This window comes from Manis javanica, chromosome 10 (genome assembly GCF_040802235.1).
Source record: "Manis javanica isolate MJ-LG chromosome 10, MJ_LKY, whole genome shotgun sequence".
Classification (NCBI taxonomy): Eukaryota; Metazoa; Chordata; class Mammalia; order Pholidota; family Manidae; genus Manis; species Manis javanica.
In genome coordinates this window covers 111,020,669-111,045,451 of record NC_133165.1, presented here as the reverse complement: position 1 = coordinate 111,045,451, position 24,783 = coordinate 111,020,669, and the positions used below count along the sequence as shown (strand labels likewise).

At 41.8% G+C, this 24,783-nt stretch overlaps 1 protein-coding gene across 2 annotated transcripts in view; it reads left to right on the top strand.

Moving 5' to 3' along the window:
- Positions 1–24,783, top strand: part of ENTHD1 (ENTH domain containing 1) — a 100,685-nt gene that overhangs the window by 56,998 nt on the left and 18,904 nt on the right. The gene's annotated exons all lie outside the window — the stretch shown is intronic.

The window sequence follows — 24,783 nt, the reverse complement described above, 5'->3', positions numbered from 1 at the left end:
AATATAAAAACTATAGTTTGTTAGTAAAGATTTATTTTACAAGTGCACATTTATGTAGTTTTCATTTAAAACCAATTGTGAGAATGATGAGGAAATTTTAATAGACACAAAACAAGAATTCATGGGTTATGGATATTTGTAGTGTAAGGATGGCATTATTTATGTGGATAGTTAGTTCTAAGTGGTTACAATTTTTTAGACAGCTTGCTTTGTATTCTTAGAAAACACTTTATGTCAGTTGATCCAGATCCATAAGCTTGAAAGAACAGGAAGGAAAACATTTTTGTCTTCTAATATTGGCTACCTTCCCTCCCCAACATTTTTTTTAAGCAGCTATTTTTAGAGCACTTTTAAGTTCACAGCAAAACTGAGTGGAAGGTACAGAGATTTCCCCATACACCCTCTTCCCCCAAACGAGTACGACTTCCCTCACCATCAACACCCCCAACCAGAGTGCTGCATTTATTGCAATCAGTGAACCTGCATTAACACGTGATTATTGCTGAAAGACCATAGTTGACATTAGGGCTCCCTCCTGGTGTTGTATATTTTATGGGTTTGGACAAATGTGTAATGACAAGTATCTATCATTATACTCTCATACAGAGTATTTCACCGCCCTAAAAATCTTCTGTACTGTGCCCGTTCATTCCTCCCTCCGCCCAACCCCTGGCAACCACTGATATTTTAACCGTCTCCATAGTTCCGCTTCTTCCAGAATGTCATACAGGCGGAATCATACAGTATGTAGTCTTTTCAGACTGGCTTCTTTCATTTAGTAAAGTGCATTTAAGGTTCCTCCACATCTTTTCATGGCTTGATAGCCCATTTCTTTTTAGTGCTACATAGGATATACTAAAGGTATTTATCCATTCACCCACTGAAAAACATCTTGGTTGTGTCCAAGTTTTGGCAGTTATAAACAAAGCTGCTGTAAATATGTGTGCTGTTTTTATGTGGACATAAGTTTCCCCCTGACAACATTTTAATACAAGTGAAACTGAGTATAAATGAGCATCAGAGGCAACCCTTAACAGGAAAAATAAATCACAGAATGTGTGATATCTTTTTAATCTCAGAGATATCTTGCTAAAATACAGATCTTAGCATTTCATTTCCCAGCTTAAAAACTTTCAACAGTTTTCCACTGCCAGAAGGATGTCTAATTTTTTTTATTCTGTCATATAAGACTTCATGGTCTGGTTCCAGCCAATCTTTTTGTCCTCACCACCCAGTACTGGCAATATTCACAGTGCTCTCTGACATTCTCTTACTTGTCTGGTTTCTTCTCCTTAGATTGTCTTTGTTCAGGTTACTTCAGCTGTGTAACACATTGCTCTAAAACTTTGTGACATAAAATGACCCTTTATTCTGCACATGGATTCTCTGGGTCAGGAATTAGGACAGAGCACAGTGGGATGACTTCTCTCTGCTCCATGACGTATGTTTGGCCCTCAGCCCAAGAATGCAAAGGCTGGGACAGGAATCATCTGAAGGCTCATCCACTCGTGTCTCTGGTAGTTGATGCTCGCTATCAGCTGGGGGCCTCAGTTTCTCTCCGCATGAGTCTCTCCATTTGGTGGGCTAGTTTGGGCTTCCTCAGAGCATGGTGGCTGGGTTCCAAGGGTGAGCATCCTGTGAAAGAAAGGACCAGGAAGAAACTGAATAATCTGGAAAGCCATGCTGTGGTACTTCCTCTCCATTCAGTCATCAAGGCAATCACGCAGCCTTGCCCAAGTCCAGGGGGAGGGGATGTGGACTTCCACCTCTCTGTGAACATGTGTCAATGTTAAATTAAAAGAAAAGCATATGAGAATAGGATGGGTGTTAGTACAGTCATCTTTGGAAAATACAGTCTGCCACAGTCCTCCACCAAATTATAAATGCTTGACAAAATCCTCTTCAAACAACAGGACTCTGCTCAAATGTCACCACTGCTATTCAATCATTCTACACACTCATTTCCCCTTTCACTGTGTTCCCACAGGCCTTTGCCCACACTCCTAGTATAAAATTTATAGCTTTGTATCATAACTGTTTTATTTGTTTTTTAATTATATAACTAATAAGTAAATATGCTCTAATTTTTAAAAATTAAAACAATATAGGTAGAGTTAAATGCCCCCTTGACTTTCCTTTACCCCCACACAGTCCCCTCCCCGGAAGTAACTGTTATCAATGTGTCGGTTACTCTCCAGACCTTTCTCTGTGCATTTACTCATGTATATATACCTTTAGAATTATGTAGAATTGACTTTATTTTGTTTTGGAACATTATTCTGTATTTTTCTGAAACTCTTTTGTAACTATCACTTGGCAATCCTTCACAGATGTCAGTATTTAGAGATTACCCTTTTTTTTTAACTCTACACTGCCTGGATATTATAGATTATTTCCCTGCTGATAGGTACGTTGGTATTTTATACTTTTCACTGTTCCAAAATAATGCTTCATGGAATAGCTTTGTGCACATAAGTGAGTGTTTCTTGAGCGCGGATTCCTAGAAATGGAGTCCCTGGGTCATGGGGTTTGCCCATTTTCATTTTAATTAATATAGCCAAATAGACCCTCAAAATATCAATTCCAATTACACTGAATGCAATATATAAGACTACCTAGTCATTCACACCCTCACCAGCACTTGATATTTTTCAAGTCTTATCTTTTTACCACATGGGTAAAGTTTGCATGGCACAGTACATGTAATTTGCATATTTCCTTGTATTAGTTGGATATTTCTATTTCCTGTTCTGTGGACTGCCTGCTAATATCCTTACTCTGGTTTCCTTTTGGATTGTGTTGTTCATCTAAGTTGATTCTGTAGCATTTTTGCATGTGTTTTACTAATCTTTTCTACTATTTATGTTGCAAGTATCATCTTCCAGGCTGTGAATGGTCTTCCAACTTTAGAGGAGTTTTTTGTTTTGTGTAGTCAAATGTATTCCTCTTTTCCTTCAGAGCTTTTGTTTTTTGATTTTAAGGTTTTTCCCTATACTCAGTTCATAGTACATATTCATCCACTTTTTATTTTAATTGTTTTAGTTCTTTAATCAATCTGGATTTAAAGTATTTATGGATGGTTTTAGATAGGGTCAGTGGGTAGCCAGTTGTCTTAACATTTATTGACTGGTTCACTTCTCTGTACTGTTTTCAAATGACTCTTTAACCTGCACTAAGTAGTGTTTGTTTAACAACTCTATTCTGTTCCACTGATCAGTTCTATTCCTGGCCTGTTTAGTTTTTGTAACTGTTATAACAGGACATAGTATGAGTGTATCCCATTTTATTTAACCAGTGCAATATTAATGGACTATTTCCGTATTTTTGCTGTTTAAATGATGATGAAATATCTTTTGCCTTTCTCAAGTAGGCTTTTAATTTATATTTTTCATAATTTGATGCAGATACTAAAATACATTATTCTGAAGTTCTGTTGATAAATTCTGTCCAGTTCATTAAGTTATCCTATCAACAGGTGGTTATTTCCATGTTATGATTTTGGCAACTTTAGTCCAAGACAAAAATAAAGGAGGAAAGCCATTGCAGATGTAGTGTCCTCAGTGGGTCTCCTCTCCCTTTCTGTAGGTACCCGGTGTCCCACTGGCCCTATCCAGGTTTATAGTACCCACCCGCACCCACTGCAGTGCCCCATCTGGCCTTATTGATCCCAGCCCTTTCCTTCCCTCTCTGGACACCCTCTTGAATTTTGTGCTCATCATGCCTTGTTTTTCTCTACACTTTTACTACATATGTTTATACTCTAAACAATATATTTATTTTAACAAGCTTTTAAATCTTACCTTAATGGAGTCATCTGTGACTTAACTTTTATCACTCAATAATACTTTCTTAAGGTGCATCCATAAGTTTATATGGTTATCATTTGTTTTCATGGTTGTATAGTATTTCATTACATGCATATATTCAAATATCTTTATTCTACTCTAGAATACTATTATCAATACTGTGTATCAAGTTTTTATATTGCAAACAGTGCTGTTTATGAACATACCTGTACAAGCCTTCTGGTTTTCATGGACAAGAGTTTCTCTAGAGTATATATTTGGGAGTGAAATTGCTGATGCTTCAGTAGAGTAGGAGAATCCTCAAATTTACTAGATAATGCCACGCTGTTTTCCAAAGTTCTAATTGCTCTGTGTGCTCACCAACCCTTGATACTGTCATTTTCAGGAAACAAAATGGCTGATCTATTGGATAAGAATTGGGATCTCATTTGTTCTAGAGTGTTTGGGAGTTTTTTTATAATGGAATTGAGCATATTTTCGTATGTGAATGGCTCAGTCTTGTTTCCTCATCTGTGAAATGCTGTTCGTGTCTTCGCTTTTTTTCTATTTGGTTGTTTGTCTTTTTCTTAATTGATTTGTAGGAATTCTTTATCTATTCTGGAGGCTAAGCATTTCATTTTGTAAATACATTTTTCCAGTTTATGATTTGTGTCACTTTGTACAGAGTCTTTTGAAGAACAGTTCTCAATTTTAATGAGGTAGAATTTTATTCTTTATGGTTTGTACTTTTTTGTATCTTGTTATTTTTAAAAATTCTTTGCTCAAGACCATAAAGATGCTTCTTTATAGGCCCAAATTTTCACATTATCTGTGAATAATGGCAGATTTGTTTCTTTGTAAACTATATACTCTGTATTATATTTTCCTACCTAGCCATGCAAGGTAGAACCACCCAGTGCTAAATGAAAGTGTGACTGTCGCTTCCTAAACTTGGTCTATATCTTAAAGGGAATTATTTAAACATTTTGCCATTAAGACAAGTCTACTGTACATATTTTTGCAGATCTCCTTTCTTAATTTGTTCAGTTTTATCATGAACATATGTTAAATTTGCACCATTTTTAGCATCTATATTAATGGTTATAGGTTTTTCTCCTTTGAGCTAATTTTACAAATTAGTTGTTTTCCAAATATTAAAACATTAGCTTGATTTGCTAATGTTTTGTTTAAGAGTTTTGCATCTATTACCAAGAGTGAAATTAACCAGGATGGTCTCTTATCATATTCTCTTTGTCATGTTTTGATATTGAAATTTTGCTAGACTCATAAAAAGAATAGAAGAGTGCTTTTTTTTAATACTCTGAAATACTTTGTGTAGCGATGCCTATGAGGTGATGCAAGAAGAGTTTCGGTATTCTGTGAGTTCACTGTGAGGGGCTGGCAGAAGGGCTACAGCCGGGGAAGGCAGCTCTGCACCAGAATATGTGTGTCTCCCTGTGAAGGTAAAGGCCTGCTCCCCATATAATGGAGAGGTCCAATAGAATCAACCTGACACCAGGTAACTGGCCATTTTCTCTGGAAAATGGTGCCATGCTAGGGATACAGCATTAACCTCTACTGTTGATAGATTGGGTGTTCAGCAGTTGTGGTAGCCAGGTTACCTTGGTGAGGGGAAGTTCACATTGTCGAGCCTGTGCATGGCTTTCGTCTCTGCCACGTGGCCAGAGCCCATTGAACAAACACTGGAGTGACTAAGGAGAGAGGACAATTGATGGCAATTAAGCAGAGCATCTTGCTCACCTGATATTTTAGAGCATCTTCCACAGTAAGTGCTCCCTGGCAGGCATTTATATAGGACATGAATATCTTCACATAATGTGCACATACATCCTAAGAGGTCCATCCACATATTTCTTTGTCACCCATCTTCCAAATCTTATTTTTTTCCAAGTCCCTGACAGCACCCATCAGTCACTGTCCATGAATTGCATCTTGCCTTCTATATGAAGTGTGCATCCAGATGTACCATCTGCAGTTTTTTCCACTAGGAGGATTTTCCTACTGTCTTTAGGGGCACTTCTGAGTGGGGCTGTAAGTTAGCAGTCATCCACTTCTGGCCAGTGCTGGCATTAGAGATTCAGCTGTAAACCAAGCCTGTACCTTTCCCTCTTAGCTGGGAGTTCTCCACGAAGTAAGGTGTAGGCTGAGGGGAAGCCAGAGAAAGAGTGGAAGCAGGCTCCACAGAGTCTGAGCCACATGCTTGTGTAGTTACATGGGCCTGCTGAACCGGCTTGTTTGGTCTCCCATATGCCATTTAATTTTGCAATGTGAATTGTAAATTGGAAAATGTCACCATGCATGTCCAACTTCATGTTCTGTGATCAGATAACAGCCATTTCGTGATGGGCACATAGTCCTGTGGTGTCTTGTGGTATGGGTGAAAGAAGGCATGGCCTTCTCAAAAGCCCTACAGGTCAGCCTAGTGGTTTTCCTGTTGCTGCTCAGTAGAGACTCCACTTAGCATCTTTTTCTGCCTCAGGCACTTGCAGTTGTTGTAGGACACACGGTCCAGCTGTCAGGGAAGCTTATACAGTAACCTATGCCTGCTGAAGAACCTTTTCTTGCTTTTTTGCCCCACTCAAAACTGGCAGTATATGGTCAGGGCAGCACACCCAAATGTGATATATATTGCCTTCAAAACTCCGAGCCCCATGATTACTGTGCTTTTTTCTTTGTCTAAATAGCACAAATTCAAGGTCAGTGCAGGGTAAAACAACTTGTCTTTCACTTTAGAGGGGCCATCCTGGCATGATTCAGACCACTGAATACTCTAGAAATGGCACAGATGTGGCAGGACTATCTCCCACCTTCCATATGCATGTAGCACAAAGAGGGCTTGCTACTTCCTTCTGAATAAGGCTAGTTTGCATTGTATCACTAATGTAATAGACCAGTGTGATGTCCTGTGGGTTATCAAGGAAATCCAGGTCCCTCTGGTCTCTATTAAAAGAGACAGTAGCAGAGTTGACATACCTGTGAGGCAAGACAGTAAAGGTCTGCTGTTGTCCCTGCACTGTGCAGGCTACCTGATTCTAATATCTTTACTAACAGAGAAGAAAAAGCATTTCTAGGCAAACAGGTGTCACTAGATGCCAGAGGCTGTGTTGACTTGCTCTAGTAAAGATACCACAGCTGGAACTATATCTCTGATTGGCATTACCGCCTGATTTTATTCACAATAATCTACAGTCATTCTTCACAATCCATCTGGCTTTTCAGTAAAACAGGTGAGTTATACTGGAATGTAGCTAAGACCCACCATCCCTACAGCTTTCAAGTCTTTAGTGGTACCATTAATCTGTGCAGTTTCCCCAAAAGGACATTTTTTGGGGTGGGAGGTATAATTCTAGGGGTTTCTACCTGGTCCTTCTAACCATATAGCCAAAACTCCATGGGTCACGGAAGCAAAGGATTCTGCCAGTTCCTAATATTCCCATTACACATTCTGAGACCATTGGAAATAACTAGAGGCAGGTCTCTGGTTTGACTGGACCCATTGTGAGGTGAGCCTTGCAAGACTCCGTGTGTCCCCTGATTTCCATAAATCCCTCCTCGGTAGACTGTAGTGGCTCTGTTGGATGTCCAGAGACCAGTGTCAGTGAGGAGCCAGTATCTGGCAAGATCCAGAAGGTCTGTGTGTTTCCCTTTGCAAGCACAGTCATTGTAAATGGTGTCAGGTGCCTCCAGAGAAGGCTTAGGGGAAGGTTTACTATACACACCTGCAGCAGCATTTCTGGAGTCTTCCTCAAAGGGCTCTGACCTTCCTGTCAGTCACGAGGTTCTGGCTCTGTGAACTGGCTTAGCTTTTGGAATTGGGCAAGAGGCCATGAATCCCCCGTGATGACACTAGTTGAGTTTCCCACCCGTGCCTCTCAAACAGCACATTAGTAGGCTGTCCATCTATTTCCTGTAGCTCTTGTGATTCGTTATGCCATACCCATGTGTGGCAAAAGTGAAGGTTCCCGTGGCCAGGGTTCTCACCTGGCCTTGATCGGCTTGCTCACTGCACACGTGTGGACACTATGTTGTTATCGACTCTATATAAAGAACTCCCCCCAGTGCTCTGGGCGACATGGTGGCAGGGCTGCAAGGCTGCCGGAGAGCAGAGGCTGGAGTGGTGGCAGCACTGAGGACAGAGACTGAGACGGCTGTGGAGACAGACAGGCCCAGAGGCAGAGACCGGCTTGCTGCACGAAGACTCGCTCTGAGTGGACGGGATTCAATTGATTGACTTGCCACCATAGGAATAAAGTTGGGTATAAACCCTTTTACCCCAAGAACGTTCCATTGTCATTTTTTGGTCTCATTGAATCTGCAGTGAACCTGGCCAGGGCTGAAACCCATTGACAAGACACTATGGAAGTCAAAAAACCCACAAAAACTGGCATTGTGGGATCCCTGTGGCTCCCTGTGGTTATTGTGCCCAGCTTGTCTCCAGAGCTCAGAATTGACACCTGCTTTACCATCCCAGATCTCTGTCATTCCCACCAGTTCATCTGCACCATCCGTCCCTGTGGTCATCTCAGCCCACAGATGACAGCCACTGCAGAGCTCTTCAGCTGTGCTGGTGCCGTCACAGTATATTTTTAATGCCTTGGTGTCTTGCCAATGGGTTTCAGCCCCAGGCAAGTTCACTATGGATTCAATGTGAACAAAAAAGTGACAGTAAAACATTCTTGGGGTGAAAGGATTTATACCCAACTTTATTTCCACGGTGGCAGGTCAGTCACTAGAATCCTATCCACTCAGAGCGAGTCTGCACGCAGCAAGCTGGTCTCTGCCTCTGGGCCTCTCCACCCCTGCACAGCCATCTCAGTCTCTGTCCTCGGCACTGCCACCACTCCAGCCTGTGCTCTGCTCTCCTGCAGCCTTACAGCCGTGCCACCGTGTCACCCAGAGCACTGGGCAGGGCTCTTTATATAGAGTCAGTAACAATGTATGGCCCACATATGTGTAGTGAGCTAGCCAGCCAGGGCCAGGTGAGAATCCTGGCCACGGGAACCTTCACTTTATCCACATTGGTGAAGGGAGTGTCCTCCAGAGCAACTGGAAGGTGCTTGAGCTTGTTCTACATGATAAATCCATCCCAGCAGTCCCATCCCATGACTTCAAGCTTCCTTTACAGTGTGCAAGAGAAGTGCCTTTTTTCCCCAAAAAAGTCGCCCCTAAATCCTGTACACACGGTGATCTCACTCTCTCCCCCTCTTTTCAGGTCCTGCTGAAATGTTACAGTCTAGGGAGGCTCTCCTGAACGTTTTCTTAAGCACTGACAGCCCATCACCACCACTGGCCCACCCTATCCTTCCCTGCTTGCTTTTCTCTGTTGCACTTATCCTCATCTGACACAGGCATCTCTGATTTGCAAGAGGGTGGTCTGATCTGGGAGTTCCTGGACCGCCCCCAGGCATCCCCCTGAATCTACCATCAGCATAGCACTGACTTTGGCCGCTGCTCTGCCACCTCTCGGTATCTATGATGTTTTTCAAGTAGTTGCATACGGTTTGCCTAAGGTGTACGTGAGGTGGATGGGTGCATTGCACCAATGTCTTCTGTTTCGAGGGAAGTTGCCGTTTGCTTTCACATTTCCCTAAAAGAGTCTTTATATCAATCATCAGAACTTTTGCTAACCATTTTTCAAATTAGAGGACTGACTAGAAATGTGAGGGGTTATCAGCATAGAAGCTGTGTGTTATATGGTTGGTATTAAGAAATCCAATTAAAACCTTTTTTGTCTTCATTGTTCCCTCCTTTTAAATAAAAAATATGGGGTAACATGATTCATGCATGAAAAGCAGGCATAAATGAAACTATTAAAGGCTTTGATTGAAATGGATGAACAGAGCAAAGCCACAATAATTTGCAGTAGAAGTCAGTTAAATAATTAAAAGACTAGAAGGCTGGTAACTACATTTAAAGGTGTCACCTTTTATTTAAAGTAGCCAACTTTTTTCATCATTGTAAAGATTAAAAGAAATACTAGGAGATGCTGACTTCTGAATTACTTATGAATTTTAGGTCAAGAAGCCATCCAACTTAAATTCTTTTTTACGTTACTAACAAGTGTGTGTATGAATAAATCTTCTGACATTTCAAATTAGAATCAAACTTAATCTAAACTACAGTGGCAGGTTCTTCATCAAAGTGAGTGTGACTTCTGAGGTGTACAAGTCCCATGCTGACTTCATGTGAGTGAAATAAATGACTGTGTATCTATTTCCAAGAGGGTATAAATTATTCATCCTACAGAAATTCACTGAATACCTGCTATGTGCCAGATACTGTGCTAACTGCAAGATATCTAGTGATGAAAGATCCCTGCCTTTATGCAGCTTCCAGGCTTATCTGGTCTAATCAGACAAATGAAGTAAGAGAAGTGAGGAAAGGGAGATGACACAGAAACACACCAGAGGCCACCTAACAAGCCCCACTTGGATGTTAGGGGACACTTTCTGGACAAAGTGATGTCAAAACTGACACCTGATGATAAATTGGCCAACACATTTATTGCATGTGCTGGGGATACTTTTAAGCATTTTCATTCACTTAATCTTCATAACAATCTTGTGAGACAGATGAGAAAAATCCACACAGAGAGTTTAAATAACTTGCCCAAGATCACAGGGCTAGGAAGTGGCAGAGTCAGGATTTAGACCAAATGTCTCTGACCCCAGAGTCTGTGCCAATGTGATTCAGACCTTTTGCCTGTGATCCAATCAGAAATGCCTTTTAGTCATGACCCGTTTAGACACACACGTTCACACATGCTTGAAACAATAGTGCAATGTACTCTGATCTATTTTATTCTCACAGTCTTATTTTTAAAAAGATATTAGGTGTGACCTACAAAACTGATTTCACAACTCACTAATGGATCACAACCCACGGTTTGAAAAACAGTTCATTACACTGTTTTGCCTACTACTCGGAATGAACCAGACCAAGTAAGGAGAGAAGAAAATATCTTAGGCAGAGTAAACACTGTGGGAGAGAGCAGGGGGTAGGGTAAGAGGAAACATGGTACATTTGAAGAAGCTTAGCAGGGCCTATTCGTTTGAGTCCTCAGGATTAAGCTGAGATGTCCTTCTCCTAGGAAGCCTTTCCTGACATGCCAAAGGCAGGGGTGTGGCTCATCCCCTGGGCTCCCACAGCACTCCGCGGCCCACGTCCAGCGCCAGTCCTGCTGTATTGCTACTGCCCGGTATTCCTCCCCTGTGTCAGACCAACTACACTATGGCTTTTTAAAAATTTAAATATAATTGACATAAAATGTTATATTAGTTTCAGGTGTACAACATAATGATGTGATATTTGTGTACATTGTAAAATAATCCATTATTGCACATAGTTACAAATTTTCTTGTGGAGAAAACTTTTAAGATTTACTCTTAGCAACTTCAGATATGCAATGGCAATATTATTACCTATAGTCACCATGCTGTACATCACATTCCTAGGACTTATTTATTTTCTACCTGTAAGTTTGTATTTTTCAACCTCTTTCACCCATTCTCCCCCACAACCCATCTCCTGTGTCTGATAACCACCAGTCTATTCTCTGTGTCTATGAGGTCCAGTTTGTTTGTTTTGGTTTCTTTGTTTTTTGTTTTAGATTCCACATAAAAGTGAGATCGGACAGTATTTGTCTTTCTCTGCCTTATTTCACTTAGCATTATGCCCTCAAGGTCCATCCATGTTGCAAGATCTCCCTCCTTTTTCATGGCTCAGTAACATTCCATTGTCTTTAGCCACTTACCTGTTGATGGACACTTAGGTTCCTTCCATGTCTTGGCTGTTGTAAGACTGCTGCAGGCATCTTTTCAAGTTAGTGTTTTCATTTTCTTTGATAAAAACCAAGAGGTGGATTTGCTGGATTATATGGTAGTTCTGTTTTTAATTTATTGAGAAACTTCCACATTGTTTTCCATAGTGGCTGCTCCATTTTACATTCCCACCAACAGTGGAAGAGGGCTCCCTTTTCTTCACATCCTCACTAATCCTTATTACTTCTTATCTTTTTGATAATAGCTATTCTAACAGGTATGAGATGATATCTCATTGTGGTTTTGATTTGTATTTCTCTGACGTTAATAATGTTGAATATCTTTTCATGTATCTATTGGCCATCTGCATGTCTTCTTTGAAAACGTGTCTATTCAGATCCTCTGCCCATTTTTAAATTGGATTGTTTGATTTTTTGCTATTGGACTGTATGAGTTCTTTATGTATTTTGGATACTAATCCCTTAACATATATGGTTTGCAAATATTTTTCCCATTCACTAGGTTGCCTTTTCATTTTGCTGATAGTTTCCTTTGCTGTGCATTAGTTGTATGTAGCCCCACTTATTTTTGCCTCTGTTGCCTTTGCTTTTGTTGCCAAATCCAAAAAATCATCTCCAAAACCCATGTTAGGGCTTGAGACCTGTGTTTTCTTTTAGGAATTTTAAGGTTTCAGGCTTTACATTCAAATCTTTGATCCATTTTGAGTTAATTTTTGTGTATGGTGTAAGACAGTGTGTAGTATAAGACAGTTTCATTCTTTTGCATGTGTCTGTCTGGTTTTCTCAACACCAGTTATCGAAGAGACTGTCCTTTCCCCATGTATATTCTTGGTTGCTTTGTAGTAAATTAATTGACCATATATGCATGAGTTTATTTCTGGGCTCTCTAACTCTGCTCCATTGATTACTATGATCTTTTTGAGAGAAGGTCCATGTCTTGATCATCATTGTATTCTCTGCCTCTAATCCAGTGCTTAGCACATAGTAAGTACTCCACTAAACATGTTGACTGAATAGGTATCACTTGAGATGCCCCTGAATTGAATATAGTCATCTGCAGTGTTCTTTCTGTATTTTTTGCATATACTTTAAAAGTGCCTTCAGAGAATATCCATCATAGTTTTTTTTACAAAAGAGCAGCATGCGCAGCACAGTGGGTGTACTCTAAGTTCACTGATGAGGTCCACTACCTGCAATCATCTTTTGAAATTCTGTAGAATTGTCCTCATCCCTAGTTGACACTTGATTTTTATAGTAGCTAAAGAGAGTCTGTTAAAAAGAGGAAGTATGCTCAAAACACATACAATTTGCAGTAATACTCAAAGGTATAGAGAGGAAATGCATGTGGACATTGGTGTTGGCCCAGATATTATTTACAAAGCTTTTCCTTTTGTTTCAGTTCAAGTCTGGTCTGAAACTGGGATCTGTCTCTGGTATGGCAGGAGCCCCGAGACACAGCGTGGATGATTTCTGCCCAGTTTCTAGATGTTGGTACTCAAGTTAGTGGGCTTCGGAGGGAGGAAAGCCTGGAGGGCAAAGTCCCGAGGGGCTGTCTCAGTGTTGAATCAGAAGTAGGTAAAGAGAGACAAAGGGCCATCCGGGAGATGAAGACGCCCTCAAAGACAGAGGTGGGTCTTACCCAGGCCTGAGTCATCAGCATGGTATTTTCAAGTCAGGACCTCAAGTGTGCCAAAAGGAGTAGCTAAATTTTTCTGTAATTCAAGATAATTTTAAATTTCCTGATGGCAGAAAATATACTTCGGTTAATCTGTTTTCTCAGTCATTTCCAGTTTAAACTCAGTCTGATAGGGAAAAATTCACAAGGAAAGCCATCTAGTCCAGGTGGCTCCCTTCTGTCTCTCTTCTTAGCAAGAACAACAGAGCGCTCCCCTCATTCCCGCTCTGCCAGGCACCCGCTCCCTAAACTTACTCCACCTCGCTTGCACGCTGTGCATGTAAAAATTTGCAGATATGGAAGCAGAAAGATATATATTGCTCCCCTTGCCTTTGTTCTGGGCTCAGACCTTGGGAGACGACTCCCCTCTGAGCCCGCTAGCGTAAAAATAAAACCTCAACACTCCAAGACCTCCCAGTGCCGCTCGGTTCTTCCGTCGGCGATCCAGTCCAGGTTTTTCAGGTTTTTCCATAACAAGTCAATTCAGGATTTCCCTTTCTTCCCCCCTCATCTTGAGGATGGCGTTGAAGTTTGAGGACCCTGCCTGACGTCCCGGCAAGGGCGTGGGGGAGATACCTCTTCACACGGCCTTCTGCCGAGTCAGCGTCGCGTGTAGGCTGCTGTGCCGGGGAAAGGCCTGCCAATACGGTATGTGTGGGAGGTGTGGGGAAGGAACTATGTTAACACTTCATCTTCCTCTCCCCTGTGTTCCCAGCACTTAGTAGGCTCCCAATTAAGCCTTACTGATTGAATATTGGATGAGTCAGAGACTGGTAAGACACTGAAGAGAGAATAGAAGCTTGGGGATGTGCTCAGGGGAGAGGTGGAATGAGCTGTGAAGGCAGGCTCAGTATCGTTGATTCTTCGGTGAAACAGTTCTGTTCCACAAAGCCACGTGATTTGTTGATCTTGAAGCTAATAAATAGTGTTGCTATTATTTGTATTGATTGTAATGATAGGTGCTCTCTAGACCTCAACTTTGTAAATTAATTCTCTAGGGTCAAAACCAGAGATTGTTCAACTTTTATAAACATAAACTGAAAATGCTATCAATAGCTAGATATTAATTGCCAAATAATAGTAAAGTTCTAGAAGGGAGGATTCAGAAGTTCGGTTGTAACTCAGCAGATACTTATTGAGTTTCTATCACGTGTCAGGCTCTGGTGAGATACGGCAGTGAGCATGGCAGGCCCTGTCTGCCCTCAAGGAGCTTCTTTTCTAGTGAAGGTGACCGGTAATAAACAAATGCAACAATGATAGATTGTAACCCGGTGACAGAGGAAATAAACAGAGAACTTCAATAAAGTGGTGATGGAATGTAACGTTAGTTAGGGTGGTCTGGGGAAGCCTGTATACAGAGATGATTGATGTGAGATGGAAGGATGAAGAAGGCCGGAAAGGGACATTCCAGGCAGAGGCAGGGCAGTTCAAAGGCTCAGGGGCGGGGTAAAGGTCAGCTTGCTCCTGGAACTGCAGGGACGCCAGTGAGGCACTTGAGGGGAGGGTGGGATGAGAGGAGACCAGAGGAAGGTGGGCACGAGCCATGTCACGCAGGGCCCTGTAAGTCACGGGGAGGAGATTCACACTGAATTCCGAGTGCAGGGGGAACACTTGAAGCACAGGAGTGATGTAATCTGATTTATATTTGCTTAACTATGTAACCGGGGACAATGAATTATGGGAGGAGGAAGCAGCAGAAAGAGCAGTGCAGAAGCGATATAGGCTGTCCACGTGACCACGACTAAGGGCAGAAGCGTGGCTGTGGAGAAGAGTGCAGATCTGTGATACATTCTGGAGTTCAGCCCTCAGGATTTCCTAACGATTGGCTGTCAGAGTGAGGAAAAGGATGAAACGATGATGATTCCTAATTTTCTGCGTTTGAGAAGTGAGTGTGAGGCAGTGCCATTTACTGAGATGGGGAAGGTGGAGGAGAGAACAGATTTGAGGGAAATATTAAGAGCTGCATTTTTGATACCATACGTTTGAGGTGCCTGTAAGACTATGAGACGTCCATTTCAGTTCCTGTATTCTGGAAATCTTGGATATCAGTATACTAACATACTAAATTGGAACTTAAATTATTATTTTTCCTATTTCTTTAATCAGTCTCTCTTTCCTTGAGACACTTAATTTTTTAAGAAGTCTAACTGTGCTTTCTGGTTGGTGGTTGTGTGTCTGTTGTGCATTTCAGAGATCTGAACATTCCATTACTGTTTCAAAGAAAAAAGCGCAAGACACCTTGAATGTAGGTCATCACCAGACATGGCCAATCCTTTAATTAAAATTCAGAGAGAAATCTAGTAGTTCATCTTTTTGTCCTTGTTGGTGACTACAGTCCAGCGTGTCTAAATGACAGCTTCATTTTCCCTCATGTTAGCAGTTTTTACACAAATGTAAATAGTGGTACTTGGTATTTCCTCTTCATATTACTATCTTCCATACAGCAGATTATGGTGCTATAAAGGACTGGGCAGAGGATGCCGTGAATGATCTAGTTTCTGAAAGGTTGAACAGACTCGTGCAAATGTCCTTTTTGCACATGTGTGTCTTCCTGTGTGTGTGTGTGTGTGTGTGTGTGTGTGTGTGTGTGTGTGTGTGAGAGAGAGAGAGAGATGATAACACTATTGTACAACCATGTTACTCCGGAAGCAAATGTCCTTTTTGCACATGTGTGTCTTCCTGTGTGTGTGTGTGTGTGTGTGTGTGTGTGAGAGAGAGAGAGATGATAACACTATTGTACAACCATGTTACTCCGGAAGCACCTTAGGGTTTTCAGCAGGTGTTCCCTGAGACAAGATAAGCAAAAGGCTACAGCAGTTGAAAATCTTTATAGCTCAGCTGTAGCCCCTGCCAAGGCCAAATGCTTTGAATAAATACAGATTAAAAGGTGTTTTGCTTCCTTGGAGGCATTTGATTTATTTAACTTAGAAAGAACCCAGCAAGGAGCACTTGATAGTTTGCAGTGCTTTCCTACCTATAAACTTGGAAAAAGCTTAACTGTCCAGAAATATTCAAGCACTAAACTAGGCGTGTTCTTTGATAACATCTTCGCTGTCGTCTGGCCATGCCATGTGGGCCCTTGTCATCTGTTGTCTGTGCTGCGCTGTTAGAATCCCTCTGTCAGTGATCTCTTTGCCTGCCTCACTCCTGTCTGTCTCCACAGTCGTCTGTACAACACACACATCTTCAAACAACTTTTAATGGCCTTTCAATTCCTATGGGATAAAAGCTATATACTCCTGACTTCTTACATTTTCAGTAGTGTGGTGGACTAGACACAGAAGGTCCTCCTGCTATTAAAAAAAAACTAGATTCTGGATAAAAGCTACCTTTTAATGCATTGTTGGGCTAGTGGAAGCTAAGGGCAAAGCAGAACAAAAAAAGCACACAGAGGCTAAACCTGAGAGCTGAAACCTGATTGGAACAGGGAGAAGGGAGTGTGGAGCAATCTAGGGGCTGGCTTCTGTCAAGGCAGAGGCTAAAGCCAGCATCACAGGCAGAGAACTAAGCGCTGAGCCAGCAGCATAGGAGGAAGCGGGGCCCCTGATGTCTGCATCAGGTACAGCACTCCTGGGGCCCAACTGGCTCTAGGTGTGTTGTCCTGGCTCTTGACAAAAGTATGCATCCTTTCTGGAAGAAAGCAAGCCCAATCTAGATCCCTAGGAGCCATATGGGTTAACTACACCAAACACAGGGTCACACAATCAGTGATCCCCCAAAGCACAAAGGAATAGGCCTGTGTAACCGATAGTCTACAAAGAATGAACTGTGGAGCTAGCCGCCAAGGGTTTCACATATGAACTGGTAGCTACAGAATGTTAAAAAGCTCAGCATGAAATATTTAAAGAAAAAAAGATGGAATCAATAAGGGAGAGATGACAGATGTGAAAAATCACCAAATATAACTTTCAGAAAGGAAAAATAAAATTGTTTAGAAGTGAAACTCAGTGGATGTGGATGGATTAAACAACAGATTAGATAAAACTCAAGTGAGAATTAGTGAATTAGAATGTGAATCAGAAGAAATTCCCTACAATGCAGCAAAGAGGCCAGAAAGATGGGAAATATTTTGTTTAAGTTGAGACACAAATGATAATTGAAGTTTAATATAGCCAATTGGAGTCCCAGAAGAAGAGAATGTATGGGTAGAGAGAGAGAGGCAATGTTTGATGAGATGACAGGAGAGCATTTTTCCTGAACTGATGAAAGACATGAATACAAAGATACAAGACAACATGGATGGACCTAAAGGGCATTTTGTTAAGTGAAACAAGTCAGAAAGAGAAAGACAAATATTGTATAATTTCATTTATATGTGGAATGTGAAAAACAAAACAAATGAAATAGAAATAGACTCATAAACACAGAGAACAGACTGGTGGTGGCCATAAGGCAGGACGTGGGCAGGGGGAGTAAGTGAAATAGGTGAAGGGGGGAAAATTAGTGAGAATGTTCCATATCTTGACCTGGATAATGTTTACATGAGTATATACACATGTCAAAGTGTACCCTAAGGTTTTGTGCATTTTATTGTATATACTTCAATAAAAATAAAAGATATAGGAAGCACAATATATAGCAAATGGGATAAATAACTAAAAAACTTTACAAACTCACATATATCATAGTGAACCTGTAAAACACCAGACACAGAGAGAGGCAGGTTATCTAGATCTATAAAAGAATAACAGAGCAGACTTGTCAACAGCAACCTTAGAAGCCAGAAGACAAGGAACACCTACGTGTCCTCAGAGAAGATATCTGTCAACATAAAGCGTGTAATCAGCTAAGAACAAGAGTGAAATACATTTTCCAAAAAAAAACTCTTAAATAAACAAAGACTGAGTTTACCACCACCGATGCTCAGTAAAGGAACCTGTAGACAATATTTCAGAAAGAAGGAAATGATTCCAGAGGGGTTGTCTGAGGAGCAAGAAGGAATGGTGAGCAAAGAAATTGGTGACATATAGTTTGATATAAACAAACGTAGTCTTTTAATAATTATGATGTCTAATTTGTGGTGGTATATACTAAATACAAAATAGAACTAAATGCTAGGCAACAATAGTGTATAACAGAGGAGGTGTAAGTTAGACTTACAGGGTTCTAAAGTCTCTGAATAACAACAGTTTAGGACGTGAGTTAGCCTATTAACTTTAGATTCTGCCAAGTTACGTGTGTGTGTTAGAATGTTAAAATGGGACTCTTTTTGAATCTTTTTTTCTTGCTTTAGCTGCTAATTGTAAAATAGATATCAGATATCAAATCCATACATAGAGATTTTTAAAGGAAATGGATGGAAACCTGCTCTGTGCCCTTTGAGCCCCACCCTCACCCACAGGCTCACGGCCCAGCAGCCTGCTCTGTGACCATCCCCACATCCCCACACGCAATGAGAGAGTTTGGAATATCACCAGGGGGCAGTGCGGAGGAGGAAGAATCTGCCGAGGCAACCTCTTGGGATGCTGTGAGTCTCCATCCAAACCCCCTTTGGGGAATGCGGTCGGGGAAGACTGCTTCTCACTAACCCGAGCCCCAGTGAGCAAGGCTCTGAGATACGTTCCCTGCGGTTGGAGGCCAGGTGCCTGAGATTGTAGTCAGGATCTAACTCTAGCCTGGGAGAGAGAGAAGCTGACCAACAGCTTTGGTGAGGAGTTAGGATGGGGCTGTGCCCCAGGTTGCCCGGAGCAAGGGCTGCGCAGGGGTGGGTTCTACAGGAGGGAGAGCCTTCGTGGTCGTCTTGGGTCTTATCCAGCAGGGCTGTTGAGAGGGCAGAATGACCAGCAGAAAGAGGCTAGAGGTCTATGAGGACAGTGTCATAAACACCCAGGCAGAATAGAGATGGTCCAACCCAACCTTAGAGTCATCACCAGCTGAGTACTTCTCTCATATCAGCTCTACCTGCAAACTAGGACCTAGAGGCCGATCACCTCCAGCACCTGTCCTGGTCCTGCTACCATGATTGCTTGCGTGGGTTACTGCAGTAGCCTCCTGACGGGGCCCTGCTTCTCCCCTTGCTCCTTATAGCCTTTCCTCACGTAAAAACCAAAGTCATTTTTATAACAAAGAAGTCATATCATATCATTCCTGTGCTTTAAAACCCTCTAGAGACTTCTCATCTCCCACAAGATAGCTTCTCCCTGACTCCCAACTTCCTCCCTGCCTTCCTCTCCTGCCCCTTCTCCTCTTTGCTCATCTGCACAGTCATCAGAGAGCCCACAGTGTTCCTGGCACCTGCCAAGCACCTGCGGCCTCTGGGCCTCGACAGTGACTCTTCCTTCCAACCAGAACTTTCTGCCCTTCGCTAGTGCACACGCTTTTCTCCCTCACCTCCTTCAGGTTCATGCTCCAGTGTCACCCTAACAGTGAGGTCTGACCACCCCCTCCCCACCAGCCTGCTCACCCCCTAACTCCACAGAACTGATCACCATCTGACTGACTTGTACAGTTACTTGCTCAATTGTTCATTTCTTCTTCCCCCACTGTATTGCGAGCTCCAAAAGAACAATTGTGTTTTTGTTCACTGTTGCGTTTTGTTCACTCTGTGCCTAGAATAGTGTGTGGCACACTGCCTAATAAATACCATCTGAGTGAATGAATGTGTAACGAGAAGGGCGCAGAGGGGGGACTGACTAATCTACTGAGATGACACAAAGATGTCCGGTGACATAGGACTGAAGAAGTTCTGTTGCTAAATTGGATTCCGTTGCTGAAGTCCATTGGGTCTGGCAATTAAAAGGTCAGTGAAGGCTTCACAGAGGACAGTTCAGTAGGCAAGAAAGTAGGAATCCAGATTATAGAGTTTTGAGGAGTTCAACAGGAAAGAAGGAAATGAATTCAGTGGGGAAAAAATGGTTTCTCAGTGAGCTTGGGTGAGGAGAGCAGGAGAAAGGAACAACAGCCGGAGAGGCCCGGAAAAGAAATGTTTGGAATAGAAGAGGCTAGGCTCCTCTGTGCGCTGAGAGGGGAAGCCGACTGCCATAGGAGGAGCTGAAGACAGGAAGAAGAGGGAGTGACCTGGGCGGGTGTTCCGGTGACACAGGTGGTGGGGCAGGTCTGCATGGGGGTCAGAAGGCTTCTGCTTCTGAACCTCAAGACTGAAGGAAAGGATTTGAGGAATAGCTCGTAAATAGGAGGATGAGGAGCTGATGCAGCTCAGTTTAAAAGCCTCTCTTTTCTTTAAGAATAAGGTAAATGATCATCTGAAATGAAAGATAAAAGGTCAAGTTGACAAGGGTCCTTGAGGAGAGCAGTGAAGGCGTGAAATGTTCTTTAAAAAGAGAAACAGGAGAGCTAAGGACAAGCAAAAAGGATTTGTGGGCACTCCTGAGGGCCCAGGTGCCTTGCAGACCATGCCCCATAGGGCTGCAGCTGTGGGTTTTCTCCAGCAGTGATCAGCACTGGGAGGGCAGAGAAGGAGGGCATTCAGATGTGTGCCAGGCCCAAGGTGCGAGAGGAGAGATGGAAAGTCACGGGGGGGTGGGTGGGGACAGCAGGGAGGGGTTGGAATACACCGAATCAGACCTTGCTGTCCTGCATTAGGGAATGGGGAGGGGAGGGGGCTCCCCGGGTGCACTGAAAAACTCATCATCCCACAAGAGAGCCAGCGTCGGGTACCTGCCCTACAGAGGGCACAGGTGGCCATTTTAGACAGAGAATCAGCACCAGTCAACAGAGATGTGACCACAGCAGTGGCCAGGTGAGGACAGACACTTGTTCCTTACTCCCCTCCTCAGTTCTAACACCTGAGAAGAGTTGAGCTTGAGAAGGAAGATTTGTCCCACAAGCTAATTGTACCGTAAGTAGGTCAGAATCACCTTCCAGGTGAGAGAAGGGAAGGACAAGTAGGAGCAGGCCAGGAAGAGAGCACAGCCAGAGCCGGAGCGCAGAGGCGCCGTAGCGCCTGGTGCGTTGGGGGATCTTCCGAGTAATTCAGAATGGCGGACACATAATGACAAGCAATCAGAGACCAGAGCAGAGCTAGACTGACAAGAGGCGGTGGCAGACCTTCTCACTCCATCCTCCTTATCCCTTAAGCTCACATCCATATTTTCTTTCTCTTTGCTCTCTGCTGGATCTTTGAATAATTTGTACTATTTTCCAGTTCCCAGTTTTCTCTTCAACTGGGGCTCATTTGCTGTTTAAATCCACCAATGACTTCTTTAAATTTCAGTCATTTTATTTTTCATTTTTAGAAGTTCTACTTGGATCTTTGTCAAATCTACTTGTTTTTATTTTTATAATTTCTTATTCCACACTCATATTTTCAAGTTTTTATATGTTCTTTAAACATATTAAATATGTCTGTGGTTATTTTATCTTCTGTGTTTCTTAATTCCAGGGAATTGCAACGTTGAAAGGCCTTGCTGGTCTAATTCTGTTGGCTTTTGTATTTTCAGACACAGTGCATAGTACATGATTCATCTTCAGTATATTTGTGCATAAGTGAATGAATGAAAATATGTGGAAGGTGCTGGAATAAAAGAACAAATGAAACATTGGTAGTTAATTAACAGTGTAGTGTTGTAAGTCATGTTATAAGAGCACAAGCAAAGAGCTACAAGAACAAGGACCATACACCTGCCTCTGCCTGGGGAAAGGGAAATGGCACGTGTCATCTTAGGTATGCAGCAAGGTGTTTTCCCAAGGGACAGAGCTTACATAGTATATGAAATTTTAATAGGTGGCAGGGATTTGGGGCTTATTTTGAAAATAGAGCATTCACGCTTCATGAGGAATAACACTTTCTGAATTCACAATTTAAATGATATTTAAAGGTTTCCTGTGGTGTTGCAGACTTAGACATGATTTTTACTCTATGTTGAAGTGAAGCGTATCATTGGGTTACACAACTAATGGGGAAAATGTTTGAGAATTATAGTTCTTCATCACATTTTCGTCTTTCCACTGAACACTAGTTCTCCGAGAGCTGGTGGGCACAAAGGCCGTGCATCGTGCCTGTGGTCTATAAGCCCAGGAATCTCTGAGGGAAGGGAGAGCGCCTGGTGCACTCAGATTCCCATTGGCTTCCCGTCAGGGCCACGCATGAAGTCCCTCCCGACTCCCCTTCTTCAGGCTTTCTATACCCACAACACCCAGTAATTTTACAGCCTTACTGTACCCAGGTACCATTTCAAGCACTTCATATATTTAATTCAAGTCAGAATTAAACCTCTGACTCAATTTATCTCACTTTTTAACTCTCCTACTGACCCCCTGTAGGGTTTTATTGTCATTGTAAGGATTGGTCTGATGGTCACAAACATCTGCGCTTTCAGACACCTGCTCCTCTTTGGCAGCCTGGGGTATGCTCTGTACTGCAGGAGACCTTCGCCTGTCAGAGACCGAATTCCATTTAAACTCTAGCCTAAAATACAGGAAACATTGAGATAGGTAATGATCGCCAATTTCTCAAAGACATTTTCAGCTTCAGTTTTTATAACAATCTGCTGAAGGAGATTGTGATCTTTATTATTGGTGATACAACAATGAACATCTTGCATCTGTTTTATAATCCATCCCTTGCTATCCATTTTCATGGGCTGAAAGTCTTCAGCTGTCTTAAAGAGATTTTTAAAGAAAGCACTTATAAATATGTCCATTTCTCTATTTTTCTGTGAGAAGTTAAATGTTATCTCAAATTTATATTGAAAAAATGATTAAATATACTTGCCATATTTCATAGCCACATTTTCCAAATGTATTTTCTTATTTTCATACTTGGTTATAATATATGCTACAGATAAATGTAATGATATAAGGTGAAATTCTCAGAACCTACAACTGTGTATATACACACACACACTTAACACAGATCATAAGGAGATTATAGCTATTCTAACTTATTTGATTATTTGGGTTTTCATGCATATACTGCAAGAAGAAAAATTAAGATTTTCATGTCAAATATGTTAAGTTTCGCATTCAATCTCCATTTTAAATTAGTGGCTTGTCTACTTTAAGCCAATATATTAATGAGCAATTCAAATCACCCCTTTATATTAACAATTTATAACTGTGGCTTCTTATCACAATGACCTTATTATCATCAGATCCTATTTCCTTTGATTAATATAATTACTAAAGTGGAAGCTCCTTCAGTTACACATTTTTAAACTACAGAAAGACATATTTTGGCATCCATCTTATGTCATGCTTGCCAGCTTTCTGCTTTGTAGCTGTAATTGGATATTATGTATCAGACCAACAGGAGAATTAATCACAGCAATAGCTCTGTTGGAGTATAACACCCACTATTAGATTCCCCATATAATGGGATGTAAAATAATACACAATGATTACAGTACCTGAAACAAGGCAGTGGAATTATTAAAAAATGTAAAAAAGTTACGAGCATAGAATGTTCCTATCTGTAGGCAAAATCTCAACTCAGAATTAAATCCAAAGTTCTCTTTCAAAAATGATTTCATCATCATCTCCAAACTAGCAAAAACATTTTCACTACCTTCAACAGCATAGCTGTTCTCCTTTGTTCTTAGTCTCAAAGCAGGGAAGTGGGGTTTTTTTTTTCCTTACTTCAGGCGTCTGAGTGATAGTCTGTATTTAACTTTGCAGTCTGATGTCTGACACAGGGAGTGAGCTTCTTTCTAAAGATAACTATCAAGAGCAATCAAACCAGCTTTAATATAACGACATTCCAAGGTCCTGTTTTGGATTTATCAAATATATTAGCAAGTATAAAGCCGTGCATAATAAAGAAAACTGGATGCAGTCTCATAATTCGATACGGGGCTTCCCATCCAGGAGTCTGCTGGAGAGATACTTGAGAACAAAGCTCTCTGACATTCAGGTTTAAACTGAAGGAAAATGAGAAACCAGATATAACAAGCCAACCAAATTAATTCACTCTGTACTCCTCTCTGCTTTCTCAGTGGAATTCAGAGAAATTTTCTCCCAGTGAACGGTGGGAAACCCTCATGGAACAATCACGTTGGCCTTGACAGAGTATACATTTATGTGCTTTGTGTTCAGATATGTAAGGACAGCATTCGTTGTTGTTCCCCATCAAATCCTCACAGAGCCCCACAAGGGCTTCCGAAAATTCTCCATAAATTCTGTCCATTCTTTTTATGGATCCAAGAGAACATCTAACCCAAAGCCCTTCCTGGTAGAAGATAAACAGAGGGCGGTTGTGTACTTAACTCAGTCCCGCACCACGTGGCCCGGCATCTCTAAAAGCAGCACCAGGGACAAATGGAGTGATTCCAAGGTCACCCCACCGTTGTGAGGCTGTTAGAGGAATTGTTATAAAGGAGTACTTGACACAACTGGCTCTACCACACTTCCTATGCCTTCTTTTATTCCCCTAGTAAAGAGATCATTGAGTTGGACTTTCGGAATCTGGGGTTCGAGTCCTACTTCTGCCCTTTAATCACGGTGCAACCTGGTCCTCTCGGGTTTTCATATGTGTCAGGGGACTGAATTAGAATGTTCTCTAAGACTTCTGTCCCTACAGTTGAGTTTATTTTAATGACAAGACCATCCAGATGATGACTCAAAGA